The following is a 21,766-nucleotide window of genomic DNA, read 5'->3' as shown; positions in this document are numbered from 1 at the left end:
CATTATACACGCATCAGAATGACTAAAATTAAAAATACTGATAACACTAAAGGTATTAGAGTGAGGTCTTAGAGGAACTGAAACTCATACATTCATGATAGAAATGTAAAGTAAGTGGTAGAACCAGTTTGCAAAAAGTTTCTCTTTTTTTTTTTTCTTTTTGAGGCCAGTCAGCTGACAGCTTTATTGCATTGGGGAAGGGGATAGATCTGTCAGGAGCTCTTCGTGGGGCGGGTCCGCTTTCTCTTCACCATCACAGGCTTCGGGCTGCGCAGGATAGCGCTGGCTCTGCGGGTGACGGCCATACGCAAATCCGTATGTTCTTTCGGATCACGTGCGGGATGCTGCTGAGGGTGGCCCGCGCGTTCTTGTTGATGGTGGTCCGCACGAAGGAAGTGGCTGCCTTTCGCTGGCCGGATCCTCGCTTCATGACCACCACGACCCCTTTGCCGTCCGCCGCCGGCTCCACGCCCACAGTCTTGCGGTGAATGAGTCCGTTGTAGCGAAAGGAGTTGCGGGCCTTCAGGTTATTGGGTTCAGTGCTGTACGTCTGCTGTTCCTCTCTATCAAGAAGCTGGAGCAGTTCCGCACGATCATCAGTTGCAGATGCGCGGACTTGACGGCAGCTTCTCTCGTGGCAGCGGCCGGACACGGAGTTTCTTTCTTATAAGACTAGATATACATCTACCCTAGGACCTAGCAAGTCCATCCATAGGTATTTGCCTAAGATGAAAACGTTAAGTCCAACATGATTTGTATATCAACAGATGATTCAATCAATAAACTGAGGTATATATATTGACAACAAAAAGAAATGAATTACTGATACATGCAATGACCATTGATGAATCCCAACAATATTAAACTGAGTGAAAGAAGTTTTATCTACATGAATACATACTGCATACCTCTATGTATAGGAGGTTCTAGAACAGGTGAAGCAAATTCATGGTGGGAAAAAAAATCAAAAAAGTAATGATTACTTAGGGGAGGTTCCAGGGGAAATGAGAAGGAACGTAAGGGAATTTGGGGGAAGGTTATGGTAATTATATCTTTATAGGAATTTTGGTTCCAAGGTTTCTGCGTGTATCAAAACTCCATGACTATTCACTTAAGAATTTTGCATTTAATTGTATCTTCATTTTACATCAGAAGAAAGAACATACTAAATATAGAATTCTAGGTAATGATAATGAATGCTGAAGTATTTAGGGGGAGGTGTATTGTTGTCTGCAACTTACTTGGAAATTTATCCCCCCAAAATTAGCTGTGTAGACAGATGGACAGATGTGATGAAATAAGTGTAGTTAAAACATTAATGGGAAAGTTGAGTGGAAGGTATATGGATTTCATTGTAAAAATTTTTAAACTTTTTTGTATTTGAAAATTTTCATAAAAACATTCTGGGGGGATAAAAGTCCTAGAAGTTTCCAAAAAAAAAAAACTAGCCCATTTTTGCCTCTCTGATCTCATCTCCTGCTACCGCCGCTCTCTGTTCTAGCCACATTTAAGTGTACCAGGTATCCCCTACCTCAGGACTTTTGCACTTGCCTTTCCTGATGCCTGCATTTCTCTTCCCTAACATATCTATCTGACTTTCTCCCTCACCTTCAGGCAGATTTATAAGATTTCTGTCCCCTGGTGTACATGCCCTGTATAATCTCCTCCCCTTGGGTGTAGATGGGACTTGTGGATACGACGGGACATCACTCCAGGGATTAGGTTACCATATATGGCAAAGGGACTTGAGGGGATTTTGCAGATGTAATTCAGATCCCTAATCAGGCAATTTTGAGTTAATTTTTTGAAAAAGATGATCTTGGATGGGCCTGTCCTAATCAGGCGAGCCCTTCAAAAGAGGGCATCAGAAAGGAAGTCAAGTCAGAGAGATTCCAAGCCAGAGATGCTCCCCTGCTGGTCTTTTAAGCTGTGGAGAAGGCCATATGGCAGAGAATAACAGGTAGCCTCTGGGAACCGAGGGCCTCAGTCTTACAACTGCAAGTAACTGAATTATGCCCCAAACCAGTGAGCTTGGAAGAGGCCCCTGAGGTTGAGATGAAATTGCAACCTGGCTGACACCTTGATTTCAGCATGTTGAGACCCAAAGAGAGGACCCAGTTGCATTGTAAGAGTTCTTTATAAATCCTGGATACTAGACCCTTATCAAATACATGATTAACAAATACTTTCTCCCTTTTCTGTGCATCGTCTTTTTACTTTCTTGATAATGTCCTTTGAAGTACGGAAGTTTTAAACGTTAATGTCACCTGATATATCTATTTTTTCTTTGGTTGCTTGTGGTTTTGTTGCCGTATCTAAGAAACTATTGCCTAACTTTTAGTCCAGTTTTTTTTGTTTGTTTGTTTTTGGTTTTGGCCATGCTGCATGGCTTGTGGAATCTTAATTCCCCAACCAGGGATCAAACCTAAGCCCTCAGCAGTGAATGCACAGAGTCCTAACTGCTGGATGGCCAGGGAATTCCCTAGTCCAATTTTTATAATTGATATCTGTGAAAGGAGTCACCTGACCTGGAAAACACTTCTACCAGACATCCCCAAGACTTACCCCCCACTTCATTTAGGCCTTTACACAATTGTCACCTTATCAGCAAAGTCTTCTTTGATCACGTTATCTAAAGTAACAGTACCCTTTGGTCACTTACCATACTTTACACTGCTTTATTTTTCTTTAGAGGACTCCTTATATGACACACTCTCTCTCTGTCCCTCTCTGTCTCTCTTTTCTTCTCTTTTCCATTTTCATTTACTGCATACCCCTGTGCCCATATTGGAATGTATGCTCCTGGAAAGAAGGAATTTTTGTTTACTTTGTTAACTGCCAATTACTCAGTGTCCAGCATAGACTCATAATAGGTGATCAATAATAATTTGATAAGTCAATGATTCCCCCAATCCAAGTGTTATCAAACGTTTTCATCTTTGCCAATCTGAAATATGTAGAATGATATTTTAATGTCTTTTTGTTTGCATTTTCATTTCTGTGAGTAAGGTTTAGCACCTTCTCATACATTAAAAAAAATATTTCTTTCTCTGTTAGCATCATTGTTTTCAATAGATGCTATTGTAATAAATGAAATATACACATCCCTTCAAAAGGATTATAAATGTTATAGTAGTGTTTGGTCGTTCTATTCTCTATCAGGGTTTGAAATAATGCCTTTTGTTGAATGCATGAAGAATGAACAGCTAGAAGGTGAAGACAGGCCCCATGAAACGTTTTGAAGTTTAAAAGGAGTCCTCATAATTGAAGGGTATTCTGTAGCTTAAAATATGGAGAAGACACATTTAGCTGTGGCAAAATACACATAACATAAATTTTACATATCTTGACCATTTTTAAGTGTACAGTTCAATGATACTAAGCACATTCACATTGCTGTGCAACCATCACCACCATCCATCTCCAGAACTCTTTCCTCTTGCAAAACTGAAACTTTACCCATTAAACAATAACTCTCCATTTCCCTCTCCCCCAGCAACCACTCTACCTTCTTTCTCTATGAATTTCACCACTCTAGACAACTCATACAAGTGGAATCATACAGTGTTTGTCTTTTTGTGACTGGCTTATTTCACTTAGAATAAAGACTTCAAGGTTCATCCATGTTGGAGCATGTTGCAGAATTTTCTTCTCCATTGTGTGTGTGTGTGTTTCTCTGCAACCGGCCTTTTTTTTTTTTTCAGTTGAAGTATAATTGACCTACAACACTATTTCGTTCCAGCTGTACAACATAGTGATCCGATATTTCTATGCGTTTCAAAATGATCACCACTCTTCTGTTGCCTTTGAATGTTTCCCCATGCTTTTGGCCCGCCTGCATTTCACACTCCTTAAAGGTCAGACTATTGGCTGCTTCAAGGTGTATCATGCAGTCCCTTGGAATTACATTGTGACTTATACATTCAGGTGTTGATTGTTTTTCACTCATTCATTCATTCACTACAAAATGTGACAATCATGGTTCTGCAAAAAAGGAAGGAAGATATGCTTAAGCACTTTGAAGTTTATACCTAGCTGACCTTGCCTCTTGTTGCCCAGGGCACTGGGTTTGCCTTCATCCCGTATTTTTATGCATCCCAGAGAAGGAAACTAATCAAGTGCCACCAGTCCTGGACCAGATATCCAAGTAAACATCAACTACAGGTACCTATTGGGCTAAAGAATCGGAAGTCACAAAATAAAATCTCTGCTCTTTGCAGATCATGTCTGAAGTCACAGTTACCTTCTGTTGATTTGTGAAAGGAGTAGAGGACTGTCATTGGGATCTTGATTATGTTATCTAAGCTGGTTTTATAGTCACCACAATGACTTCCCTGGGAGGAAAGCCGGTGAATCTATTACCTGGAAGGAGACTGTGTCCCAGTGCCAAGGGTTGGTCTTGGCTGTTCTAGACAATGCCGCCAAGTACGACCAAGTAGACTGCACTGCACAGCTCCTGAGGACACCATTCCTAGGCTTGTGTCATATGGAGAACTGAAGATAAAGATCTCAAATGGAAGCTCCTTCTCAAACAGGAAAGGACTGGGAAAGAGAGCATTGGTGGGTATCTGTGCTGATTGAATGGTGCCAATGAACTGACCCCTCCCCGCATGACTTTGTCCTGAGGAAGAGAGTGAGGGTTAGGAATCTGGTTGGTGAGATACCAGTCTCCCTCACACAGTGAGTTGATAGTCATAGTCATAGCATCTACTCTCCTGCAGACTCTGTGCAGACACTTCATGGATAAATCTCATCCAATCCTCTCAAAAACCATTTAATGGGTGAAGAAATTGTTCATTTCCTTAGAGAGGGAAATGAAGAGGGCATTAGACTAGGAGAAAGGTGGTTCACTACTTACTCACCAGTGGACTTTGGGCAACTCACTTAGGTCTTCTGGTCAAAACTCAGTTCCCTGCAGCCCACGAACTGCTTGTTGCAGCACATGAGGAGAGCAGTACAGGATGAAGAGCAGGTGTTTAGAAACTCTCATGCAATTTGACGTCCAGTGCATGATCAGGGAACTTGTTTCATTGAACAAGGGATAGAAAACGTGCTGTCCATGAGTTAGGTGTATTGAGAGCTGTATGTATAGTAGGAAAATGTTACCATGTGTGATATTTTAAGGGTTAGTTGGTCAACTGTAAACCAAATGCATACAAAAATCTGAGAAAATAAAAGCATTTAGGTCTTTGTATAATTTGTTATTTTTTACTTATTAAATATAACTTTTTTGTAAAAGTATGTTTAAAATTTGTAGATATTAGCTAAATTAGGAAGGCAAATTTTCATAATAATATTTAACTGTAACTTACAGTTGTCAAAACACTCTTCACTTGACTTCTTTTAATCAAGAAAAGACATACTTTTCCTAACACGCAACAGCAGCAGTAATAAAACAAATGATGACTGTGAAAGTGATTCTGAAGAAATTAAAACCAAAAGAATTTGTATTAGTTTTACTTGAAAGTATAAGTCTTCATGTGTTAAGCTCACTTTTGTGGACATAACTGATACTAAACCACTAAAACTGTGGTAGGTTATCTGCAGAGATGTACTAGCAAATGAAGCTAATAAAGAAAGTCATCTATATAGATCAGTGGAACAGGATAGAGAGCCCAGAAATAAACTCACGCACTTAGGGTCAACTAATCTACAACAAAGGAGGCAATAATTTTCAATGGAGAAAAGACAGTCTCTTCAATAAGTAGTGCTGGGAAAACTGGACAGCTACATGTAAAAGAATGAAATTAGAAATTCTCCAACACTGTATACAATAATAAACTCAAAATGGATTAAAGACCTAAATGTAAGACCAGGTACTATAAAACTCCTAGAGGAAAACATAAGCAGGACACTCTTTGACATAAATCACAACAATATTCTTTTTTTGATCCATCTCCTAAAGTAAGGGAAATAAAAGCAGAAATAAGTAGGACCTAATTTAACTTAAAAGCTTTGCACAGCAAAGGAAACCATTGACAAAATGAAAAGACAACCTACTGAATGGGAGAAAATATTTGCAAATTGTATGACCAATAAGGGATTAATATCCAACATATATAAACAGCTCATACAACACAATATCAAAATACAAATAACCTGATTAAAAACTGGGCAGAAGAACTGAATAGACATTTTTCCAAAGAGGAAATGCAAATGGCCAACAGGCACATGAAAAGATGCTCAACATCACTAATCAGGGAAATGCAAATCAAAACCACAATGAGATATCACATCACACCTGTCAGAATGGCTATCATCAAAAAGAAAACAAATAACAAATGTTGGCAAGGATGCAGAGAAAAGGGAACCCTCCAACACTGTTGGTGGGATGTAAATTGGTGCAGCCACTGTGGAAAACAGTATGGAGGTTTCTCAAAAAACTAAAAATAGAACTACCATATGACCCAGCAATTCCATTCCTGGCTATATAGCCCCCCCGCCAAAAAAATCACCAAAAACACTAATTCAAAAAGGTTCATGCACCCCAACGTTCATAGCAGCATTATTTACTATAGCCAAGACATAGAAGCAACCTAAGTGTCCATCAACAGATGAATGGCTAAAGATGTATTTCATATATATATAAATATATATAAAATGGAGTACTACTCAGCCATAAAAAAGAATGAAATTTTACCATTTGCAGCCATGTGCATGGATTTGGAGGGCATTATGCTAAGTGAAATGTTAGACAGACAAAGACAAATTATGCATGATATAACTTATGTGTGGAATCTAAAAAATACAACAAACTAGTGAATATAACAAAAAGAAGAAGACATAGAGAACAAACTAGTGGTTACCATTGGGGAAATGGGGAAGGGGCAATATAGGGGTGGGGTGGTGGGGGGTATTGGGTGTAAGATAGGCTACAAGGGTGTATCGTACAACATGGGGACTATAGCCAATATTTTGTAATAATATAAATAGAGTGTAACCTTTAAAAATTGTATAAATAAATAAATAAATAAAAAGTCATCAAATTTAGGTAGCATTTACAAAGAAAACAAAAGAATAAGTTTAAAACTTAAAGAATACTTTGCAAGACTATTGAATTTTTAAAAATTGATAGAAGCAGAGGTTCAAAATTTCCCATATAAACATTGTTAATTGTGTCTAATAAAGTAGGACTTTGGGATGCTAAAATTAAAAAAAATAGTGCAAAACTGTATCAAAAATCTTGGAAATTATGGGTGAATTTGTGGCAGAGAAGGTAGGTCAAATATCATTCTTCATAGCTGGACAAATTCAGCAGCTAGCTAATGACATGGCAGATTAACTCACAAAACAAATACAGGTAGCAAAGTATTTTTATTTCTTTTCATTGCAAATTGTTGAATGCACACATACTGCTAACATGACAATTAATTTGAAATATGTATATGCAATTTGAACATTGTAGAGATATGAGGAAGAATTTTTTTTCAGCCTCATTGATGACAACACAACTAGCTCTGAACTACATAAAACTGTGAAGGATTACACTGTTAAGGAATGTGGTTTGAGTTTAAATCTGTGTAGGGATAGGCTCTAATGGTGCAGCTGCGTTGACAGAAAAACATTCTGTAGTTATTACCCAAGTTAAAGAGCTTGCATGAGTATGTAAATCAGCACACGGCTTCCCTCATCAAGAAAGCTTTGCAATGAAAAAAATTTAGTGTCTAGTTACGTAGTAAAAAAATGTGAATTATGCAAAAGGTGATGTATTAAGTTTGAGATTTTTTTTCTCTTTATTATGTGATAACATGGAAGCTGATAACATGGAAACACCTATTATTGCGTATGATATGAGGCATGAGATTCCATGCTTACTGAAGGGGAAAGTTCTATTAACAATGTCTGAATATGAAACAAACTTTCAGTGTTCCTAGCAAGTGAAAAATGCACCTACATAAGGTCCCCACCTCTTAAATATGTGGTTTGGATGACAGAGTAGTTTATTTGTGTAATATTTTTGGCATTTTTGATGATCTTACTACTTCTAAGCAATGAAAGACTGCAATATGATTTTCAATGGCAGATGGGATCGAAGAGCAAAAATAAAATTGAGAAGCTTGGAAGAACAGAGTTTCCATAGACTGTTATAACATGCTCCATAATTTAACAGCAATTATCAGTAAAGTAGGTGATGATCTTGATATTGCACATCTGGGAAGTGTTATGGCCAAATGTCTTACAGATTTCACAGAATTGTTTAAATTTTATTTCCATCAAAAGAAGATCCATGATAGGAAATTCACAGATCCAGAAACCTTTGCTTTAATCGAAAGATAATTTGATTCAACTTTATAACCTTACAGGATAAATTGGTGGAAATGGCAATGGATTGAGAATTGAAGATGGATTTTGAAAATCAGGATCATTTGCTTCACTTTGGGTAAAAGTGAAAGATGAAAATCTTGAGCTTCCTGGAATGGCTTTAAAATTTCTTCTTCCATTCCCATTAACAAACCTCTGTAATACTGGTTTCTCCACTAGAGCTCTTATTAAAACAAAATTTTAATAGTTTTAAATAATTTTAACAGTTTCAACAGACATTGTACCTTGTGAGTAGCATTATATTCCATTCTGCCTGCATTAGATAGACTAACAAGCCATAAGCATGTGTATTTGTCCATTAAAAACACAATATTGATATAAATAATGTTCATTCGAAGTGGGGAAACATATCGTACTTATAATTTTTCTTTAGTTATGACTGAAGAATGACAAAAGTTATTCGCATAATAGCAATTGTCTATATTAATCGGTTATTACATGCACATTTAATGAACAACACATACAGACTTTGCAATTGTTTTACTTTTTCCTTTGTTATGTTTGTTCTGACTATGTTTATTGAAACGTAATACTGTCTGTTGAATCTGATAGTAACAATTAGGTTTTTATTTTATATGTTTGTTTTTAAACGTAATTTATCTAGTTTTTTATTTTTTATTGACTTTTTTTTTTTTTTTTTTTTGCGGTACGCGGGCCTCTCACTGCTGTGGCCTCTCACGTTGCAGAGCACAGGCTCTGGACGCGCAGGGTCAGCGGCCATGGCTCACGGGCCCAGCTGCTCCGCGGCATGTGGGATCTTCCCGGACCGGGGCACGAACCCGTGTCCGCTGCATCGGTAGGCAGACTCTCAACCACTGCGCCACCAGGGAAGCCCTTGATTACAATTTTGAGTGATGTGAAGTCCAGTAAGTTAGGAAAAAAGGGCCAATTTTATTCCAGTAGGAAAGATGAACATTGTTCTGAGTTTCACTTTTTCATCTTTCCCACTAGAGGGCAGTCAAGAAGTACTTATAAGTGTTGGGCGTATCATAAAGCCAAAATTGCTCTTTGACTAAGAGATTGAAGTGCGGAGAAAAAATAAAACAGAGCAAGATCAATTACCCAGCGAACGTTTACTGGTACCAATACTGTACTGTAACACACTAAGGCTCGATGAAGAGCTCGAAACCCAGTGTCTATGTATTTATAGCTAAAATCCAAGATAGTAGGTAAAAATGAGACAACACAAGGCTAAAGAAAGAGTTTTGCAAGATGTTGTTTTATATTATGTGTATTTTAGAATGCATGCACGTGCAGGAGAGAGAGAGAGAGAGAGGTTGATTCATTCCTCAGGCCTGAAGCCTGGGTGGACTGAAACCATCTATATTGACAGTTCCAGTTCATAAGACGTGGAGGAGAAGTAGAGGGACACAGGCTGCACATCACAGGTGTTACTGAGCTGTTGCTCTGGGGCACACACACATACATACACTTACTTTTATTCTGATTGTCACTACAAATCTTAGCCCATCTCTCTATTCCAGTTTCCTAGCTGACTTCTTTAGGGAATTGCTTTCACTAATTAGTTCATTCAACATTTGCTGAGTATCACCTTGTTCCCAGCACCTTGTAAGGCTCCGGGTACAGCTGTGAATGAGCTTCTACTCTCAAGGTGTTTAGAGAATATAGCTTTTTATGTTTGGGGCCTTGAAGGTCCTGGCAACTGTTTTTATTTCAAGTTAGCATCTCCTTCAATCGGTGACAAGTGGGCCACTTGGAGCTGCTGTCTCTCAAGTGTTCTCTTGCAAAGGTGGGAACACAAGAAAGAAAAAGAGAGAATAACTATAGGACCATAGTGTGATCCAGAGTTGCCTTGATAACAAGATTAGAGAAAACAGCCAAGCCTTTGAGGTGCCAAAGTCTTGGCCAACTGTCCATGGAAGCATGTCACATTTTGACTTTAACAGAACTTCACTGAAGCGAGTCTTTGAAATCCAAAGGAAGAGGGGCCCATGCATTGAGGAACTCATGCCACGCCTACTCCAGCCTTGTTCCGATTCTGTAGGAACACAGGATATTCTCACTTTAAAGACTGTCTGGGACTGCTGGAGGCAGTATAGTGGATGGGTAAGAGTTTGACTTAAGAATCAGACAAGCTGCAGTTAGAACTCAGGCTGGACCTCATGGTAGCTGTGTAACTTCAGACATTATGTCTGAGCCCTAGTTTCCCCACTTGAAAGTGGAAATAATAATAAGAGTAGCACCTCAGAGGGTGTCGTGAGGATGGAATCACATAAGTGAAGTTCTTAGCACACTGCCTGGCATAGGATAAGCACACAGTGAGTGCTGGCTTTAAAAAATAAGCTGAGCTGGAGCTCAGAGATCATCTCATCCAACTCCATTCTATAGATGAGAGAACTGAGGCCCAGCAGCCTAGTGACAGCGGAAAGATCATGAATTTTGGAGTTAGACAGACCTGGTTTTGAATCCTGGCTCTACCAATGGACTTGAGGAAGGTCACTTAATTTCTGTAAGCTTCAGTTTCCTCATCTGTGAAATGGGACAATAAGGTAACTCTGAGGACTAAATGGTATATATTATGTAAAGCACCTGGCACAAGGGCCTGGCACATAATAGTTGACCAATAAAATGTTCCTTTGCTTCCTTCCTCTCTTCCATTGTCCAGAGTCATACTAGGTCCTAACTTTAAAAATGTAGGCCTCAGGGAGTTCATGCTGACCCTCATGATGCAAATGTGGAAGTCAAGCTGGTCTCAAGTCAAATCCAGTTGCTGACCTTGGGCAAGTGACTTATCCTCTTTCTGTTGCATTTAACTTGTCTGTAAAATGACGTTAATAACACTACCTACCACCCAAAGCTGGTGTGAGGATCATGCTCTCTTTTGAAGTGTCCCATAAATGTTTATTTTCATGTCCTTCAAACATGGCTCTGATCTGTAGGAGACTCTCAGGTAGATTAAGTAGTCACGCCCATGTTCATTCATTCAATCAATGGTTTTTTTTTGTTGTTGTTCTTTTGTGTGCCAGGGTGTTATCAGAGCTGGGAGTCACAGAATTAGACAAGGCTCCTCCTCTCGAGTTGCTCACAGTGTAGAAGACTTAAACAATGGCTACATGACTGTGGGTCAAGGGCTTTGAGAGGCTGGGTCATCAGCGGTTAAGAGTACAGAATCTACAGTCAGACAGCCGAGGTTTGACCTCAGCCTGCCACTCTGTGATCTTGTGCAAGTTACTTAACCTCTCTGTGCCTCTATAAAATAGGGATTACCACTGCACTTCGTTCATGGTGTTGCTATGAAGGTTAAATGGTTTCATAGCTGCAAAGTGCTTAGAACAGAGCCTGGAACATAGTAAACACACTCTGTGGGCTTTTTCAATCAATAGGAGCATAAGCAAAAATGACATCAGTAGAATTTAGGGGAGAGGGTGGAGTCCTAGAGGAAGAAATAGGGAAACCCAGGAGAAATTCAGTGCAGTTTCTATACCTCAGCCACCCTACATTTCACATTTCAAAACATTCCCAGCAGCCAAACCTGGAAGGAATCTGGAGAGCTTTTCGTCAAAGACTCACAGTTTGCAGATGAGAAAACTCAGGCCAGAGAGAGAAAATGGCTTGCCCAGGTGAGGTAGACAGAATAATGACCCCCAAATATGTCCAAGTCCTGATCCCAGAACCTATGATTATATAGCCTTACATGGCAAAAGAAACTTTGTTGATGTGATTAAATTAAGGATTTTGAGTTGGGAGATTATCCCGGTGGGTGGGTCCAGGGTAATCTCAAGAGAGTCCCTAAGGGAAAGAAGGAGGCAGAGTCAGAGGGGCAGACATGGCATCAGAAGAAGCGGTTGGATTGATGTGGGCCAACAAGCCAAGGACAGTGTGTGAAATGGGACTTCTGCTTCCCCCATGCCCCTCCCCCACGGAGGCCCTTCCATTGATCTGAGCCTTCACTTCCTGTTATTTGTCCCAGGAACCAAATTTGCTACTTTCAGCTCTGATAAAACGTCTGCCTCCCCAACTCCTGGCTTTAGAGAGAAAGCCAGAGCCTCACTCTCAGAAGTGTCCACAGAAAATGAGTGATATTAGCTATCTGTGGAAAATTTTTAAGGAAATAACTCACCCTAGATGAGATTTGTGAACAAGGCTGATGAGATTTGGGAAATGTAGTCAATAGCAAATAAGCAGTCATCTAACTAATTATCAGCGGTCCTCTGTGAAGCAAGACTTGGTGGCTGTGATGGAAAACTGGCAGGAGACGATAGTCAGAGTTTGTGTCTCCAGAACTAGACAAGGTAGAAGAGGCCTTGTGAGGCTGGGAGACCAAATTTATGTATTTGGACAGAAAAATCCTTAGAACGGAGAAGAGAAAGTGATCAGGCTACTGCTGCTGGAGAGAAAAGAAGGGTTGTCGACAATCAAGATAGGGGACACTGCTGGACTTGATAGGTGGGAACATAAACTGACATGAAGTTTTTGGAAGCCTGTTTGTAAGTATGGACCAACAATTCTCCTTTAGGAAATTCATCATAGGGGAGTAATAAAGATGTTCAACTGCTAACATGTTCATTTCAGCATTGTTTACAATGGTGAAAATACTCAACAATATGGGATTGGTTGAATAAATGATGATATGACTATCTGGTAGGACACTATGCCAGACATTTTTTAAAAAATGATGCTGTAGAAGACCAGTTAAAGACATGAGATGATGCTAATACACACTCATAAGTGAAAAGAGCAGGTTGGAAGATGGAGTGGGCATAGGATCTCATCTTTGTTTTAAAAAAATTATAATACACAAAAAGCCTGGAAGGGCAAATACTAAAATACTACCAACAGTTCCCTCTCGATGATGGAGAGGTTTTGATTTTTTCCTTTTGGCTTGTTGAATATTTTCCATATTCAATAATTAGCATGTGTTACCTTTGCAAATGAAACTTATCTATAAAAAATAATTAAAAGAAAGTGACACTGGGTGATATCTAGTTTGTACCTGGATCTTCCTGTATGTTATCTCACTTACACTTTAAAGCAGTATGAGTTAGGTGTTATTGTGCCCATTTTACTTACAGAGAAACTGACATAGAGACTTTAAGTAACTTGCTCAAGATCATACAGTTCATAAGTGCTGGACCTATGATTTCAAACCAATTGCTTCAGACTCTAAGGCCACCTTCTTTCTACGACATCACTTGCTTCCTTGTAAAGAGTTGCCAGGTCCCTCTGTGCTCTTTCTATGTTCTGAGCAACCTTCTGCTTATATAGTAGCCTCGGCTTGCCTTATCCTGTAGCAAAGAACAATACTGCTGCTGCTGGACTCAGGAATGGCCTGATAAACTAATACATTAGTTTCCTGTTTCATTATTCCCACTCTTGTTATTACTTAGAATAAATTGGTCCCTCCAGAGCTTATTAGGGCTGGGGGAACAGGTGGGTCAAGTCCCAGGGTCCACGCTGGCAGGCTCTGGCTACCCTGGCTGGTTTCCTGCCCAGGCTCCTTCAGTCTAATTCCCAGGAGGTCATTTGAAATAAGCTGTGACTTCTGTAGAGACTAGAAGCTGGGTGATTCCCCAGCGTATGTTAACCCAAGGGCATTGAGATAAATGCTCAGTTTCCGTCATGTGAGTTGACCAAGGAGAGAGATGTGCCTAAATTGATTCCATATCCACACCACGTGCTTGGCAGGAAGAAGTCACTTGGTCGATATAGAATGTATCCATGGCCACAGGAAACCACCGAGGTCACTCTCCGTGCCAGCAGCTGCCTTTCCTCTCCCCTTGGGTCAAACATTGCCCAAGTGGCCGAGAACCGATCAAGCGGTTAGTATTTTCTGGAAACCTGCACTGTGTCCTATTATCTGAAATGACTAAAGGGAAGGTGACAGGAACAAACAACAATTGAGCACCTGCCTGCCATCAGCATTCTCCTCTTTCCAATATTCATTCATTCGACAAATATACAACTTGTTGAATGTGTACCGTGAACTAGACCTTGCACTGGATGCCAGAGAGAATAAACAGGTAAAAAGGATGCCATGTAAGGAGCGTCTTACTTAAAGCATAGGATTAAAAATTTTTTTTTGTTTTAAAATTATTGTTCAGTAAAGTTGATTCTGCTGATATACAGTTCTATGCATTTTATTTCTTTTATTTTTTATAAATTTATTTATTGATTGACTTATGGCTGTGTTGGGTCTTCATTGCTGCACGCGGGCTTTCTCTAGTTGCAGTGAGCTGGGGCTCCTCTTTGTTGCGGTGCGCGGGCTTCTCATCGCGGTGGCTTCTCTTGTTGCGGAACACAGGCTCTAGGCGCACAGGCTTCAGTAGTTGTGGCACGCAGGCTCAGTAGTTGTGGCTTGATGGCTCTAGATCACAGGCTCAGTAGTTGTGGCTCACAGGTTTAGTTGCTCCGCGGCATGTGGGATCTTCCCGAAACAGGGCTCGAACCCGTGTCCTCTTCATTGGCAGGCAGATTCTTAATCACTGCGCCACCAGGGAAGTCCAGTTCTATACATTTTAAACATGTATAGATTCATCCTGTTAGCATCACAATCAGAACACAGAACAGAGTATAGGAATTTTAATTTCCAGTTGGCTGTTGTGGAATTCAGTCCCAGAGAGTTTGAGCAATTCTCCAAGGTCAAGGTGTCCAGTGTTTACACAGATGATGGAAGGAAATGTGGGTTTCACCTTGGAGTCAGCAGGAGGTCAAGGAAGGGCTCTGTGGCCCAGCATTGGTCCTTGAAGTGGAAATCCCCTCTTTTTCATGTATGGTTGCAAACTTCTTGGTGTCAATGAAATCTACTCTGTAGCTTGTCTGGAATAACTGATTTAACAAAGAAGTATTTTGACTCACTTTCTTTAAAAACAACATGACTGCAAGGTAATCTTTTGCCAGTAACTCTTGGTCATCTTGGTGACTGTCATTTGCGGTACCTTATTCTGACTCCTCTCTTGGGGAAAGTGTGCTTGTTGCCCTCACCACAAGCCTGCCTTTAACCTGATGCGTTTAATGAGCTCTATCCTGGACAATAAACACTGCAGTGTGGTGAAAACTGTAAACTGAAAGTCAATAAAGTTGAGTAAAAGTTGAGAGCCCTTTCTAGGGAGTGTCACGCACTTGCAAAATCCAGTACTTCTGTTCTACTTCTTAAATCACCTGCTGTCATTGCTGAAAGCACTTTGGAAAATTTTTAAGTCAGCATTTTTATGTTAGTTTATGTAAGTAATAAATGCACATGATAAAAATGACACTAAGTGACTGAGAGTCTCCCTCCTACCCCCAGACCTCGTCCCTTGGTCTCCCCTTCCAGGGGCAAATGCCATGGCCAGTTTACTGTGTATCCTTTTGGAAAGTCACTAAACAATCAGAAAGCATTCTATTTATTGTCTATAGAGTGTGCATTTATGTACTGCCTAAAAGAAATATGCCACCCCACTTCTCCTGACTCTATTCGTTCAATTAATTTAACTGGGGGCTGGTACCAGGTATACAAGGACCAATAAGGCAGCTGTGACTTTCAAGGAGCTCTTGTCAAGCAGAGGAGCTGGGGGCAGCATTTGTGTAAACAGGACTAAACACAGACTGCTTGGGTTAGTGGCCCAGATGCCCCTTAGTCCCGCCCATTTGGTCCTGGCCCATCCACCACTGGCACCATCTTGTGGCAGTGGCTGGTTTTCCAGATGTACCTGCAGGGCTGGTCCCAAAGCCTCCAAGGTGGGGCTAAGCTTGCCTTCCCTGGAGGAAGGGAAATTCTTCTCCTCAAAATCCCCAACAGGACCCCAGAGGCCATCCCCACAGCTGGTGACCCCTAGCCTGGAGCGGGCCTGAGGAATGCTTACTTTCCAAAGTGCTTGGAATTCCCACCCCTGCATCACCGGACTGGAAGGGACTTGAGAGGATGAGCCACCCCCTTTCCTGACTGCCGTTCCCACACAACACATCCCCATCCTGGGGACTTCTGACCTCGTGGGGGTGGGAACACACCAAGGACCAGGCACTCCTTCCCTGGGCAGCCCACTCAGTGGTCACACAACACAAATGGTGAGAAAGATCTTCCCTATATTAGACAACACATGTGGCCCAGTGACACCCATCCAACAGGCAGACCAAACCGGGCTGACAGGATCAGAAAGTGGAGGCATCTGAAAGCATAAACAAATTTTCAAGGGACATTGATATTTGATACTATTTAAAAAAAGAAAACAAAAGAAACGAAAGCACTAAAGTGGTCATTATGAGAAAAATCAGAACCTTATTGGACTTCCTTATATTTGTCTTTACGAATTAGATTGCTTAATTTTATATTACCTCTGGGAGGAGGGTGGGCAAGAAATATGATCATTAGAGGCTTAAGACTTCGAAAGATCTTAAACAATATTCCTGGATTCTGCTCTCTGCATTTACCAGGAGGAAGTGTCCCCCACCAGACAGCCTTTCAAATATCTGATGACTTCTTCCGCTCTCACACTCAACGTTCCTTGCAGTTTGTCAACCTCCAGGAAGCCCTTTCTGTGCGACTAGGAGAGGATTGGGGTTTCCCCTAGGACACACAACCCTGTTTGTGTTTGTCTTTCCACTCAGAGTCCTGACCCCTGTGCTTGGAGACAACAATATCCCCTGAGTGGGTGCCCAGGAGGCACCCACAGGGTCAGTGACTACTCCTTACTTCATGGCTAAGGCTTGAACATCCGCCTACCTGTCCCCATCAGCCTTACATCACAGGTCTGGAGGGATGGGGTCCTCGTTCTTTTCCCTCCTTACCCAGCCCTAGGACAACCAGGGTCTCCCGCCAGGCTTTCCATAGCAGGGTCGTGGAATAGGACTGAAGTCGAGAGCTGGTGCCTCTCAACCTGGTAGGATAAGGGCACAGGAAGGGGTGACTAAGCCTCCCTGGCAGCTGGGGGTCATACGTATCATGTCTCTTATTACTAAACAGGGCATGGCAGAGTGAGGGCTCTGGAGCACAGGGGACCCTGAACGAAACAGGAAGTGGTCACTGTGATTCAACCACAGAACTTTTTCCTGTCATCTGGTGGGAGTGACACAGCTTTTGGGGAAAGTCAGTGCTGAGGTGGGGGTGTGGGTGGGTGGGTGGGTGGATGTTCAAGTTATGGGCTGGTGCTGCCGCAGAAACTGGGCAGTGAGGCTGGGAAGGAGGGCAGACTCCTTCCTGTAGCATCGGTGTCTCCAGGGAGTCACAGCCAGCACCAGTCCCAGCCATGTGGGAAAATGCTTCTCCGTAGAGGGGACAGCTCCCAGGAGGCAGCACCTCTCTGCTTTCCTGGAGTCAGAGACCCTATTTACTAAAGCTACCATTTGTACAGGTTACTTTACTTCTCTGAGCCTCTATTTCCTTATCGATATAATGGGAATAATAATGGAGTCCACTAACAGCTTTGTTGTGAAAGTCAAATGAGATGTTATGTTTATCACTTAGAAAAGTGCTTGGTATATGGTAGGTGGTAATAAACAATAGCTGTTATTATTTAGTATTTATTATAATCAGGGACTCTCAGAGGTGGAAATCTTAACCTGAATAATCCATTTTAAAGAAAAGAAATCTGAGGTGTCAAGAGGGCCAGTGATGTACCCAAAGTCTCACATTGCTAACCAGAGGCACAGGTGTGCCTAGAACCGAGGTCTCCTGCTTCGCAGCCCCTTTCCCTCGTTCTCTCCCCACCCCCGTTCATCATCCACCACGAACTGGGCTCTTGTCACATGCCAACCATTTAATGTACATGATATCAGTTAATTCTCAGAGAAGGTAGGCAAAATTGTTCCATCTTTCAGATGCCATGTCATTCAGCATGCTTTCAGCCACCTTCTCATCAATTCCTTTAAAACTTGCTGCCCAGCCACCCGCTCCAGGAAGTCCTCTTGCATTAAACCTTCCCCAGGATTCTAGTCCCTCCCAAACACCCTGCCCTCTCAGCTATTAGCCGACAGCCTGATCTAGCAGATACAGCTTGCAACCATCAACAATCAACATAAACATGAGGAAGGACAAACATATGAAGGACAACATCCTTCAAACATGGGTCTTTCAAATCATAACTTTAGAAATTGTTTAAAATACTTTTATAATAAACATAAAGTAACAGCCATCATTTTTTGAGTATTTATTTTATGCCAGGCTCTCTTCTGATTCACATGGAATATCTTTAAATATGCATTTCTAATATTCTCAACAAGTGAGGAGAATTCCATGGCGGCTCCCATTCTTCCAAGGTGTTCCCTGGCTTCTAGCAGCTCACTTGAGGCAGTAGCAGCTTGTGGGCATCTTCTGCCCTTAGGAGAGGTCCAGGCACAGATGAGGCCACAGAGCCCCAGGATGGCAGACAAGGACTACAGGGGGGCAGATACCCCAGGTACATCTAGGGACAGCCAGCCAAACATATTCATTGTGGTGTGAACGTATTTCTGAGGGAAGATCTGCTCCCTCTGGTTTGTGTCTTATTCTCCTGTTTCAGTGTCAGCCTGAGCATTGTTTGCCAGCCTGTGATGTAAGGTCCAAAATCCTTAGAGGACGTTCTCAGCCTGGTGGGCCCTGCGTTACTCTGTCCTCTCCTTAATCTCTGAGACCTGCTTACCTACCACTCCGTCCCCTGCCTCGTGACCTTGTCTCTCCTACACCAAAGAACTTTGCTGTCATTCCCCCTAATAACCCCAGCTGGAATACAGCTAGACTTCTGCACATTTCCTTCCCTGCCCCGGCACTCCCCCTCACTTCTTGCTTGCTTCCTGAGGACATTCATGCAGAAGTAAATAAATACTCCGTTTGGGCTTCTCTGCCCTGATGAAACTGGTGGGCTCCTCAAAACAGGGACTGGGATTTAATCTTAACAAAACTTTATTTACAAAAATAGGCTGAAGGCCTATGGGCCTTAGTTTGCCATGTGATTTTTTAAAAATATTGCATTAAAATATTATTTTGGGGCACTCCACCCCTCCCTTAGGTTTTTGTACTCAGAGCAAGTACTCAACTCTTCTCACACTATTCCCCGTCCTGTTTGTATCCTCAGCCCAGCACAGTACCTGGAGGTGTGTCAGCTCAGTTCTAACAGTTGGATGAATGAATGGATGAATGGATGAATGAAGTGGAAAGGACACCAGAGTGGGGATCGAGAACTCTGAGGTCCAGGCTCTGCCACTAATTGTGGGACCCAGGCATATTTGTTAATGCTGCAGACCTCAGTTTTCTCATCTGTAAAATGCACAGACTCTGTTAGGATTCTTTCTGCAAACACTCAACAAACATTCATAGATAAAGTTATGGCTCAGACATAAAAAGAGGGACATGACCGAGTTCGTTGCCCTGGAGGTCCTCACAGTTGAATGAATTTAGTAAATCTCTGAGCCTTAGGTTTTTCCTCTGGAAAATGGGATGATGTTTGACTAGGGCTGTCGGTGAGGCTCAAATGAGAGAAGGCAGGCATTCTGCGCTGTATTACTCCAAGTCCTCTCAAATCTTGAGCCCCAGGACTTGTTTAATGCTTTTCTATAAACCAGTCAACAAAAATACTAACACCACACCCTTGTACTGGCTATGGGGAGCAGCTGAGTGCCAGGATTTCAACTCTGGATACTTACTGTATGTCCTTGGGCAAGTTACTGAACTCCTTAGGGCCTCCATTTGCTCATCTAATGAATGGGAATGACAGTTAAGTGTTCTCCCACCTCACAGCATTGTTGCCAAGGTGACTGGAAATTGCCATTGCAAGTGTATTGAAAACTGAAAACACCATATTTGGGAAGTCATCAGAGGACTCCTCCTGGCACAGTGAAGTTTTATGTCCGTCCCTCCCCCATCACACCTGCTCTCAGAAAAGGAACAGAAACTACTGCTTACAGACATGGAAAGTGATCCCCGCCAGGGGGAGCTTAACTTTTACTGGGCATCAAAGCCTTACAGAAGTGAAGTGGAATTTCGGGTGTTGGGGAGTTGGGGGGTCGGAAAGCCTTTCTGAGCCACTGAAATCGCACGCAATAAGCAATGTCGTGGACAGCGCTTCCGAAAGCTCCTGACACTCTCATTTGGTCATTTCTTATCGAAACTTCAAGTAGACCAACTCACTTCTGCTTGGGCCTCAGTTTCCAACTGCGTGAAAGGAGAGAGTTGGGCAAGGACAACTCTGAGCCCCCTGCTTCTTTTAGGTTTTAATGGTGTTTCAGAAGGCCGGGAGGTGTGGTTGGGAGGGGAAAGGACGATTTCACTTCCCTTTGCCCTCCTCAGTTACCCTTTCCGGTCACTTCATTCCCACACCGGTGACCAGGGCATTGCCAGGGCGTATTTGCGCCCAGGTAGGCTGGGGCGCATCCTCTGCCCGCCCGCGGCACCCTTGGATTCCCTGCCGGCTGGGCGCGGGTGCCCATTGCGCAAGCGCTTCCGGGGAATGTGGCCGGGGCAGTTCCCACGGAGCTCCCAGCTCAGGGTGGGACCCTCTCCTCGGCCGGGCAATCAGAATCACACTCTGCAAAATACTAATTATTGTTGTTTCCAAAGCTCCACCGCTGGCCGTTGCCGGGCCCTGCCCAGGAAGTCCAAATAATCCGCACCTATGGCATTTTAGTCACCCTTGGTGGGGAGCCGGGTCACGTGATCCCTGGGTGCTCCGTAGGCGGGAGCCACTTCCTGGAGCCCAGCCTGGGACCGGCAGGTGCCGGGAGGCTGGAAGGGGCTGGGGCCGAGTCGGGGTGTGTGTTCGTGGGGGATGTAAGGTGAAGAAGGGAAGAATATGAAACTCTCCAGGAAGAAGGAAGAAGCACTGTCTAAGTGAATTTATACACGATTCTCTTCATTTTCCAGAAGAGGTTGAGAGATGTAAGAAAATCGCCCCAAGTCCCAAGCTGCCAAAAGGAAGAGCCAGGGCACTTCCTACTACACTAAAGGCAGGTAATTTCACAGGCAGGATAAACCACCCCAGTCTAAACAGTGGTTGAGCATATTGGGAACGTGAGAAAGCAGTGGGCAGGCCTGCCCTGTCCAGGTGACTATGGGACTGTGGGACTCATACTCTTGGTGGCAGTGAAAATGCCCTGTCAAAATTCAATGAAGGGGACTTCCCTGCTGGCGCAGTGGTTGGGAGTCCACCTACCAATGCAGGGGACAAGGGTTCGAGCCCTGGTCCGGGAAGTTCCCACATGCCATGGAACAGTTAAGCTCTTGAGCCACAACTACTGAGCCCGTGTGACACAACTAGTGAAGCCCGTGCACCTAGACCCCGTGCTCCGCAACAAGAGGAGCCACCGCAATGAGAAGCCCACGCACCACAAGGAAGAGTAGCCCCCGCTCACCGCAACTAGAGAAAGCCCGCGCAGAGCAATGAAGACCCAACACAGCCAAAAAGAAAAAAAGAAAAACTTCAATGATGTGGTACGCATCCAGTAGGGTCCTGTCCCCTGACCTGCATCAGATTTGTGGTAATTTTAGGAAACAGTCTCTTGAAAGTTTCTTGAACAAATTGCTTAATTGATGTCAATT

At 42.5% G+C, this 21,766-nt stretch overlaps 1 pseudogene; it reads right to left on the bottom strand.

The window, feature by feature from the left end:
- Window positions 1-212: 212 nt before the first annotated feature.
- On the bottom strand, window positions 213-20,658 carry LOC114908570 (annotated as a pseudogene).
- Window positions 20,659-21,766: the final 1,108 nt, after the last annotated feature.

The sequence above is a fragment of the Monodon monoceros genome, unplaced genomic scaffold (genome assembly GCF_005190385.1).
Source record: "Monodon monoceros isolate NGI ecotype Baffin Bay Population unplaced genomic scaffold, NGI_Narwhal_1 Super_Scaffold_4, whole genome shotgun sequence".
Classification (NCBI taxonomy): domain Eukaryota; kingdom Metazoa; phylum Chordata; class Mammalia; order Artiodactyla; family Monodontidae; genus Monodon; species Monodon monoceros.
Note: the sequence above shows the minus strand (reverse complement) of the source record. Positions and strands in the feature narration are given on the sequence as shown.